Source organism: Phoenix dactylifera, unplaced genomic scaffold (genome assembly GCF_009389715.1).
Source record: "Phoenix dactylifera cultivar Barhee BC4 unplaced genomic scaffold, palm_55x_up_171113_PBpolish2nd_filt_p 000472F, whole genome shotgun sequence".
Lineage (NCBI taxonomy): Eukaryota > Viridiplantae > Streptophyta > Magnoliopsida > Arecales > Arecaceae > Phoenix > Phoenix dactylifera.
The window spans coordinates 263,147-274,153 of record NW_024067894.1 but is presented as its reverse complement, the minus strand read 5'-3'; the positions used below and the strand labels follow the sequence as shown (position 1 = coordinate 274,153).

The 11,007-nt window shown below is 41.8% G+C and overlaps 1 non-coding gene across 1 annotated transcript; it reads right to left on the bottom strand.

Annotated features, from left to right (window-relative positions):
* Positions 1 to 212: 212 nt before the first annotated feature.
* LOC120106126 lies at positions 213 to 318 on the bottom strand. The gene has a single exon (XR_005508360.1). It is a non-coding gene; the product is annotated as a small nucleolar RNA R71 (small nucleolar RNA).
* Between the last annotated feature and the right edge of the window lie 10,689 nt (positions 319 to 11,007).

The window sequence follows — 11,007 nt, the reverse complement described above, 5'->3', positions numbered from 1 at the left end:
ATATAAACACCTAGATGAATTTCTTGAGATTTGCACCACAGTCAAGATTCAGAACTTCACTGATGATGCTCTGAAACTTAGATTATTCCCTTTCTTCCTTAAAGATAGAGCCAAACAATGGCTGAATTCTTTAGAAGCTAACTCGATTCGTTCTTGGGATCAAATGCAACAAGAATTTCTTAAAAAATACTTTCCCATAGGAAGAACGAACCAGTTTAGACGTGCCATTACAAGCTTCTCCCAAACTGAGGGGGAAGAATTTCATGAAACTTGGGAGAGATTTTGGGATCTAATCCGTAAATGCCCTCATCATCAAATACCTAAGTGGCAGCTAGTGCAATGTTTTTATGACAGATTGACTGAACGAAATCGTCAGATGATCGATGCTGCATGCGGGGGGACTTTCATGCTTCAACATGAGCATGAAGCATGGCAATTATTTGAAAATCTTAATGAAAACTTCCTCCACCATGCTTCCTGTTCTCGTCAAGTACCCCCGAGTTCTCAAAGAAAAGGGACCATTTGTGAAATAAGTCATTCCATGGACCTGTCTAGCAAGGTAGATGCATTGTCCCATAAGATTGATCAATTGATGATAGGAGGACATATCGTTAGCTCTTCCCAAGCACAAGTGTGTGCTATCTGTTCTAGCCCATCGCACCCTATTCATGAGTGCCCCTCAGCACCCCAATATTCCGAACTCGTGCAAGAACACATCAATGTTGCCCAAACACAGCCCAGACCAGGTAATGACCCATTTTCCAATACATATAACCCGGGATGGCGGAATCATCCAAATTCTTCTTGGAGGCAGCAAGCTTCGAATAATATCCAACCCTACTCCCAAAATTTTCAAAACCCTCAGAATTTTCATCTCTACCGTCCCTCAACTCAATTTCAACACCCTCCTCCTCCAACCCAAAGAAATACAGCCTTTGAGGAAAAAGTGTTGACTGCCCTTCAAGGTTTGGAGGCAAACACACAACTATTGCACTCTCACACGCAATCAATTGCTAAGCTAGAATCCCAAATGGGTCAACTAGCCAATGCATTAAACAAGCGAGAGGAAGGTAAGCTTCCAAGTCAACCAATGAGTAATCCTAGGGGACAATACGTGGCTCAAGAAACTCGACTAAATCATGAGCAAGCCAATGCTTTGACTACCCTAAGGAGTGGACGTATAATAGATAATAAGGTTGGGGAGGATAACAATAAGGAAGGTGAAGAAGAGGAGAGGAATGTATCACATGAAAATCCAAAACCTTCTTCAATTAGTCCACCATCTGCCACAACCCACATTCCAAAGGCTCCATTCCCTGAAGCACTTAATGCACCCTCTCCCTTTGGCAAGAAGGGAACTTCATTAGAAGAGATGATGGAGGTCTTCAAACAAGTTAAAATCAACCTCCCACTCCTTGATGCCATCAAACAAGTTTCCTCCTATGCCAAATTTCTCAAAGACCTTTGCACCCAAAAGCGGAAATCTAGGACACATGTGCCTAAAAAGGTCCTCCTAACTGAGCAGGTAAGTTCCATTCTCCAACACAACATCCCTCCAAAGTTCAAAGATCCTGGTGCTCCCACTATTTCCTGTGTCATAGGAAATAACTCCATCGACCGAGCACTCTTAGATCTAGGGGCAAGTGTGAATCTTCTACCCTATTCAGTTTATGAAAAATTTGGGTTAGGTGAATTAAAACCTACCTCGGTGTCCTTACAATTGGCTGATCGATCTGTGAAGATACCACGGGGGATGATTGAAGATGTTCTTGTCAAGGTAGACAAATTCTATTTTCCAGTAGATTTTATCGTCCTTGACATGGAACATGTGCCCAACCTTAAAAAACAAATCCCTGTGATTCTTGGTCGTCCCTTTTTAGCTACAGCCAATGCATGTATCAACTGTAGAACTGGGGCAATGGATATATCATTTGGAAATATGAAAATTAAGTTGAATGTGTTTCATGCCGCTGACCAACATGTGAGGGAAGACGGGTGTTGCCTAATTGATGAAATGGATGATCTTGTAGAGGAAGCCCTTTCCTATATCTTAGCAGATGACCCCTAGAGGCATGCTTGGCCCATTTTGACATTGACAACTTTGACATAGACAAGGCCATAGAAGAAGTCAACATCTTACTCGACAATCAATCTCCCATGAGTTCCCTTTCTTGGAAGATCCGACCTGAACCTCTTCCCCCCATTGCTAGCGCACCACTTTGTCCTTCCATTGATTCTCCACCTAAACTTGAGTTAAAGCCACTTCCGACAACTCTCAAGTATGCCTTTCTAGGACCAGAAGATACCCTCCCTGTAATCATCGCGGCCAACTTATCTACTGAACAGGAGGGTAAACTTTTAAGGGTACTAGAAGAGAATAAACATGCCATAGGATGGTCTGTAGCCGATTTGAAAGGGGTTGACCCCTCCATATGCATGCATCGAATCCACCTCGAAGATGATGCAAAGCCCACTCGAGAAATGCAAAGAAGACTCAATCCTAACATGAAGGAGGTAGTCAAGAAAGAAGTGGTGAAGTTATTAGATGCCGGAATCATTTATCCAATTTCTGATAGTAAGTGGGTGAGTCCGACACAAGTGGTACCCAAGAAATCAGGTATCACTGTGGTTGAAAATACGGAAGGAGAATTGATACAAACACGCACAACCACGGGTTGGCGCGTGTGCATTGACTACAGGAAACTTAATTCAATGACTAGGAAGGACCATTTCGCTCTACCTTTCATAGATCAAATTTTGGAATGGTTGGCTGGTCAAGATTTCTACTGCTTCTTAGATGGTTATTCTGGATATAATCAAGTACCTGTTTACCCGGACGATCAAGACAAAATCACTTTTACTTGCCCATTTGGGACATTTGCATATAGGAGGATGCCTTTTGGACTATGCAATGTACCCGCAACTTTTCAACGATGCATGATGGCCATTTTTTCAGATATGGTGGAAAACTTTCTAGAAGTGTTCATTGATGATTTCTCAGTTTTTGGCCTATCTTTTGACGATTGTCTGGACAATTTGACCTTAGTTTTGAAAAGATGTAAGGAGACCAACCTAGTATTAAGTTGGGAAAAGAGCCATTTCATGGTTCAAGAAGGCATAGTTTTAGGACACGTCGTGTCCAAGAGGGGCATTGAAGTAGATAAAGCCAAAGTCGATCTTATTTCCCATCTCCCTCCATCTAAAACTGTGAAACAAATTCGATCATTCCTTGGCCATGCTAGATTCTACCGTCGCTTCATTCAGGATTTCAGTAAAATTTCCAAACCCTTGTGCAATCTTCTTGCCAAGGACACTCCCTTTGTCTTTAATGAAGCATGCAAAGAAGCATTTGAAAATCTTCGCTCGAAATTGACCACTGCACCTATCATACGGCCTCCTAATTGGACCCTTCCATTTGAACTGATGTGTGACGCATCCGACTATGCCATTGGGGCAGTTTTAGGACAACGGCTAGATAAGGTACCTCATGTCATCTACTACGCTAGTAAAGCACTCTCAAATGCACAATTGAACTACACCACTACTGAGAAAGAATTGCTAGCTGTAGTATTCGCGCTAGACAAGTTTCGATCTTACCTATTAGGATCCAAGGTTACCGTATTCACTGATTGATGAGAGCACAAAATTGCGATCTACACATCACTTAAATTAGTATTATTGCTAACAAATAATGATAGAAGTGCTGTATTAATATTATATTTTTGTAAGGTGCAGGTGATCGAAAATCGAGCTAAAATGCACATTGGGTCCAAAAATATGCATCACTGCAAGTGATCAGCCAACCGCTTGTGTCAACCCCAGTTACATACTAGAAGGAGGTCAAGTTCAGCTGTCCACTTCATCGCAGCTTCAGTATTCTACGAGCCCAGCATGTGATCTCTCATCACGTCCGTGCAACCGCCCAGCACCCAAATCTCATCCTGCGGCCAGCATTTCGAGTCCATCTTCTCTGCATATGATTCAGCAGTCGACCGCGCCCCATCCTTCGATTCATTCATCCACGCGTCCAAGCTTCTCCCAGCGTGGCGATTCCACCGCGTCCCAGCGCATGTGACCAGCTCCCGTTCCAGCCTCTTCGGAGTTCCAGCCATATCAGCACCCATCCGCCACAGCCGCGTCCAGCCACATCCGCGTCCGAAGCTCACGGCATCCCGCGATTTCAGCATCGGCGATTAACTCCCATCTACGTTCACAGCACCTCCCAGCCTTCTCCCGTGATTCTCCCGCATCCACTGCTTCCGGATCCATGTCTCATGCGATCAGCCTCCCAGCCGTCCGCGGGCACCATCCCAGCAAAGTCCAGCCGTCCACGGTTCATCTCCCATCATCCAAGGCCCTTCTACCAGCTTTCCACGCGTCCGACTGATCCTCCCACGCATCTCACGCGCTCTAGCTTTCGGATTCCACGATCAGATCTCACAATCCCTGAGTTCCGACTTCATCCCGCTTCTTCCGCCTCATCCGCGAAGCTCCCGGATCTTTCTCCCCACCAGCGCTGCTTCTGGATCCACGCGTTCATCCAGCCGTTCGAGAGCATCCGCAGCCGTCCATGCGCGTCCAAGCACCATCGATCAACGTCCGCTCCTTCCGCGTCGGCTCCGCGTTCTCAGCTCGTCTCCACCGCGTGCGAGAAAGGGGGGAGAAGGCTAGCTGCTATACCTCTCGGCTGGGAATAAGAATCCCTCATTCGGAAGAAAAGAAAAAACAGAGGAGGGCCCTCTGTCAAAAGAAAAAAAAAAGAGAAAGGGAAACAGGGCCTCCCCTGTTTCCGAAAAGAAAAAAGAAAGAAAGGAAAAGGGGAAAATGAAAGGGGGACTAATTTTTAAAATGGGTGGCTGATTTCTTAGGAGGGAGATGGAGGAACCTTTGATGTATTGCTCTTTGAAGTAAACTCTAAACTTTTGCCTTCAATGAATCATATTTACTGATATGTTTTTGATCCATGCATAGTTATTTCGTAGATAGCTCTTTAATGGATTATGATTATTAATATATGGATTGCTTTAGTATTTGATTCGTCGAAGACGTAGAAAGCACGATGAATGCTTAGAAATTGAGTTCATATGTTTATGAAACATATACCATGATTAGATCTATCCTACCATTCATTTTTAATCAAGAACCATAGAGTTTATTTCTTGGGTGCAATATCGTCAAGGGGGATTCCAGATCCCTACCATCTTTATTTTATTAAACTTTGTTTATTGCTATATTGTTCTCCGATTTTAATTTCTAAAAATCAAAACATAATTTTAATCCACAAATTTATTGAATTAATTAATCTAAAATTATATTAAATAATCTCATATACATTTTGTTCCCTGAGGATTCGACCTCGGACTCCCGAGAATTTACTACTTGCGCGATTCTCCTGCACTTGGGAGAACAATTTTATTTTTGCATCAAGTTTTTGGCGCCGTTGCCGGGGAATGGCTGATTTATTAGTATAATTTTAGATTTAATTAGTACTTTAGTAGTTAGTCTTTTTCTTTCGAAGAAAAAAAAAATTTTTCTTTACTGCTGTTTTTTTATTCCCTGCACAGTCTGCATCAAATTCTGATATCTGAGTAATTCACCGTTTGATTGGACTCAAATATTGTCGGCTGGTGTAGGACACAGGTTGCTTTCATCTGAACGGTCTGATTGTTATTCTAAGATTTTTACGACCATTAAATTAATATAAAACATTGCTGCTGTCTGCTTTGAATTTTCTGTGTTTAATTTTTTTTAGAATCAGAATTTTATTCTCATCATATCTCATTAACCCTTGTTGCTAATTGAAAATTGATAAGAACTTTAAGAAAAGATCAAGGATAATCATTGAAAAAAAAAAAACAAACAAATAAATAAACTCTAAAATTTGGTATGCTAGGTTGGAATAGGGACAACACTGGATGTCTGAGTCGACAACCTTTTGACAATTCCTTAGGACACATCCTTGAAATTCCTTCGCAGTATCTCACACCTTGTGAGATGGCAAATTTTTCTAATGATGTAGGAAGTCACCATGGTGATGAAGGTAGACCCCCAGTTATGACACTTCGACAATATTTACATCCCACTAGGACTAGTCAACCTTCATGCATGATTATTCCTGAAAATGTGGGACACTTTGAAATCAAACCAGGGGCAGTTGAAATTGAAAATCCACAGGATGGCACAATTTTTAAAGTAAATGGACAAAGATTAAAACCTTTTCTTGAGAATTTTGCAGATGAAGAGGACTCCTTTTCCTTGGGGGAGCCTTCTTATGACTGAACATGAAGGCCAAGGTATGTGTATATTAGTTAGAATTATTATTTTTTCTTTTATTTCTAGTTTTCTTCTTATTTTGTAGGTCTTCTTTTCTGGAAATCAACAGCTCAAGGTATTATTCTTCTCTCTATTATTTTCTCTATTGTCTCTCATATATAGTTTTCTTGCATTTTTTACATTGAGGACAATGCAATGTTTAAGTTGGGGGGAGGGAAATATTTACTGATAAAAAAAAATAAAAAAAAAACTTGTTTTTGCATTTGATTTATTCTATTACTTTCTTTTCTGAGCAAATGCACATGTATTTTCATATTGAGTATGTGCAACTATTAAGGCAAGGAACATATGCATACTATGACTGATCAGAGACCTATTATTAGATCCCCACACGTGTATTTAATGACAATAGGAAGGCCTCAGGAGTTCATATTTGTTAACTGCATTTTTGTTAGCCTTATCCATAAAAGAAGTATGAGTATCCTTGTTCGTACCATAAGGTTCAGGATTTGGTTTTCCCATAAAGATAGAGGTTGAATATCCCGACTAGATTACTTAGGTGCCTTATGATCCGACCTTGGTTGACCTATAGTCACGATGCAGTCACATATATAATAAAAATATTTATATGGTTCAGTCTACCATTTCTTTTCTTGCATAATTATTATTCAAAAAAAAAAAAATCCTTATGATGACAAGTCTGGCCTCGTGGCGTAGTCTGGTTCGAGTAATTAAGCCCGAGGGGTGTTTCACCTAATGTCTTGAGCCAACTGGATCGGGGATCATTGGCTGAAAGCTCGCTACATGGACCTTACTAGAGCCTAATGGGGTTGGATAGCTGTAGTTGTCATGTGTATTGAAAAAAAAAAATTTGAAAAAATTGAAATAAAAATAATGAGTTGGTTAGGCTGAACCTAGTGACATGTGGTAATGGCTGGTTTGACTCCATTGTATTGGACCTCTGTGTACCCGGGTTGTTTAGTTGGGATTGATAGCTCTTTCTTTACATGCGAACCATCCTTGACAAATTTAGACAACATGTGATATTCTGAAAATTTGATGGATCAGGTTCTAATAAATTGTAGAAAATACTTGTGAACTTGAGTAGTGCACCTAAAACTCAGGCGGTGCCCTGTTGTGGTGGAGGTATTAGTACTCTGAGAAAGTCATGCGGTTTGATGCACACTACACTTTTATATTTCCTTGCTTTGACAGTTGCCATGCTTGAAAATATATATCAATTAATTACATGTGTATTAGCTTAAGATTTATTTCATATTTCTATTAGAATCTCATGCCATATCATTCATGATGTTTGTGGGTAGCATCCCTGAAAATCCTCACGAGACAACACTCGTCCACTAGGGTAACCTAGGGGTTTAACGGCTTGTTGCACGTGCTAAGTGCAATCGTGATTCCTACGAAAGTGAGTACATATCTTAGTTTTATATCTTTAGCTTCAATAAAAAGTCATAGGTTAAACCACACCTTTTGCACTCTCATTTTATTATCTGCTCGTTAATTGCTAGAGACTAGCAATCAGCTAGTTGGGGGGTGTGATGAGAGCACAAAATTGCGATCTACACATCACTTAAATTAGTATTATTGCTAACAAATAATGATAGAAGTGTTGTATTAATATTATATTTTTGTAAGGTGCAGGTGATCGGAAATCAAGCTAAAATGCACATTGGGTCCAAAAATATGCATCACTGCAAGTGATCAGCCAACCGCTAGTGTCAACCCCAGTTACATACTAGAAGGAGGTCAAGTTCAGCTGTCCACTTCATCGCAGCTTCAGTATTCTACGAGCCCAGCATGTGATCTCTCATCACGTCCGTGCAACCGCCCAGCACCCAAATCTCATCCTGCGGCCAGCATTTCGAGTCCATCTTCTCTGCATATGATTCAGCAGTCGACCACGCCCCATCCTTCGATTCATTCATCCACGCGTCCAAGCTTCTCCCAGCGTGGCGATTCCACCGGTCCCAGCGCATGTGACCAGCTCCCGTTCCAGCCTCTTCGGAGTTCCAGCCATATCAGCACCCATCCGCCACAGCCGCGTCCAGCCACATCCGCGTCCGAAGCTCACGGCATCCCGCGATTTCAGCATCGGCGATTAACTCCCATCTACGTTCACAGCACCTCCCAGCCTTCTCCCGTGATTCTCCCGCATCCACTGCTTCTGGATCCGTGTCTCATGCGATCAGCCTCCCAGCCGTCCGCGGGCACCATCCCAGCAAAGTCCAGCCGTCCACGGTTCATCTCCCATCATCCAAGGCCCTTCTACCAGCTTTCCACGCGTCCGACTAATCCTCCCACGCATCTCACGCGCTCTAGCTTTCGGATTCCACGATCAGATCTCACAATCCCTGAGTTCTGACTTCATCCCGCTTCTTCCGCCTCATCCGCGAAGCTCCCGGATCTTTCTCCCCACCAGCGCTGCTTCCGGATCCACGCGTTCATCCAGCCGTTCGAGAGCATCCGCAGCCGTCCATGCGCGTCCAAGCACCATCGATCAACGTCCGCTCCTTCCGCGTCGGCTCCGCGTTCTCAGCTCGTCTCCACCGCGTGCGAGAAAGGGGGGAGAAGGCTAGCTGCTATACCTCTCGGCTGGGAATAAGAATCCCTCATTCGGAAGAAAAGAAAAAACAGAGGAGGGCCCTCTGTCAAAAGAAAAAAAAAAGAGAAAGGGAAACAGGGCCTCCCCTGTTTCCGAAAAGAAAAAAGAAAGAAAGGAAAAGGGGAAAATGAAAGGGGGACTAATTTTTAAAATGGGTGGCTGATTTCTTAGGAGGGAGATGGAGGAACCTTTGATGTATTGCTCTTTGAAGTAAACTCTAAACTTTTGCCTTCAATGAATCATATTTACTGATATGTTTTTGATCCATGCATAGTTATTTCGTAGATAGCTCTTTAATGGATTATGATTATTGATATATGGATTGCTTTAGTATTTGATTCGTCGTAGACGTAGAAAGCACGATGAATGCTTAGAAATTGAGTTCATATGTTCATGAAACATATACCATGATTAGATCTATCCTACCATTCATTTTTAATCAAGAACCATAGAGTTTATTTCTTGGGTGCAATATCGTCAAGGGGGATTCCAGATCCCTACCATCTTTATTTTATTAAACTTTGTTTATTGCTATATTGTTCTCCGATTTTAATTTCTGAAAATCAAAACATAATTTTAATCCACAAATTTATTGAATTAATTAATCTAAAATTATATTAAATAATCTCATATACATTTCGTTCTCTGAGGATTCGACCTCGGACTCCCGAGAATTTACTACTTGTGCGATTCTCCTGCACTTGGGAGAACAATTTTATTTTTGCATCACTGATCATGCTGCCCTTCGACACCTTCTTACAAAGAAGGACACCAAATCCCGTCTGATTCGATGGATTCTTTTACTACAAGAATTTGACCTAGAAATTCGTGACAAGAAAGGAACTGCAAATGTCGTAGCAGACCACTTATCTAGGATTCTTCTTGAGCCCTCTAAGAATACCTCACCCTTACATGATGCTTTCCCAGATGAACAATTATTTGGGGTACAAGGAATGAAAACGCCATGGTTTGTAAACATAGTAAATTACTTTGCCATAGGACGAATTTCTGATGATTGGTCAACTCAAGACAAGAACCGATTCTTTTCACAAGTAAAGTTCTATTATTGGGATGATCCCGATCTATTCAAGTATTGTCCCGATCAAGTAATCCGTCGATGTGTCCCCGAATGCGAATTTCAAAGTATTCTTTCATTCTGCCATTCACAAGCTTGTGGGGGACATTTTGGGGGTAGAAAAACTGCAGCAAAAGTTTTATAGAGTGGATTTTATTGGCCCACACTTTTCAAAGATGCCCATAACTTTTTCCAAACTTGTGAACGGTGCCAACAGATGGGTACCATCTTCCGTAAGATATGATGCCTCTCAATCCTATTTTAATTGTAGAAATCTTTGATGTATGGAGTATTGACTTTATGGGCCCTTTCCCACAATCCTTTGGTTTCGAATATATTCTTGTAGGGGTTGATTATGTTTCAAAATGGGTAGAAGCTGTCGCCACTAAAACTAATAACCACAAAGTTGTGGTTAAATTTTTACATGAAAATATCTTTTGTCGTTTTGGCACACCCAGAGCCATCATCAGTGATGGGGGATCTCATTTTTGCAACCGGTCATTCGAGGCTTTGGTTCGCAAATATAACATCACCCATAAAGTTGCTACCCCATACCATCCCCAAACGAGTGGACAAGTCGAGGTGTCCAATAGGGAGTTAAAACACATCTTAGAGAAAACGGTACGTCCCGATAGAAAAGACTGGTCTCAAAGGATAAATGATGCTCTCTGGGCATACCGTACTGCCTACAAAACTCCTATTGGTATGTCCCCCTACCGATTAGTTTTTGGAAAAGCTTGCCACTTACCGGTAGAACTTGAACATAGAGCTTTCTGGGCTATCAAAAAGTTTAACTTAGACATGGCAGTAGCTGGTCCTCACCGAAAACTCCAACTAAGTGAACTTGAAGAATTGCGCAATGAGGCTTATGAAAATGCTAAAATTTATAAAGCAAGGACTAAGGCTTTTCATGATAAAAATATTAACCGTAAGTCCTTCGAACCTGGTCAAAAGGTTTAGCTGTTCAATTCCAAGTTGCGACTCTTCCCGGGTAAACTTCGCTCCAGGTGGGATGGACCATTCGTAGTGAAAAAGG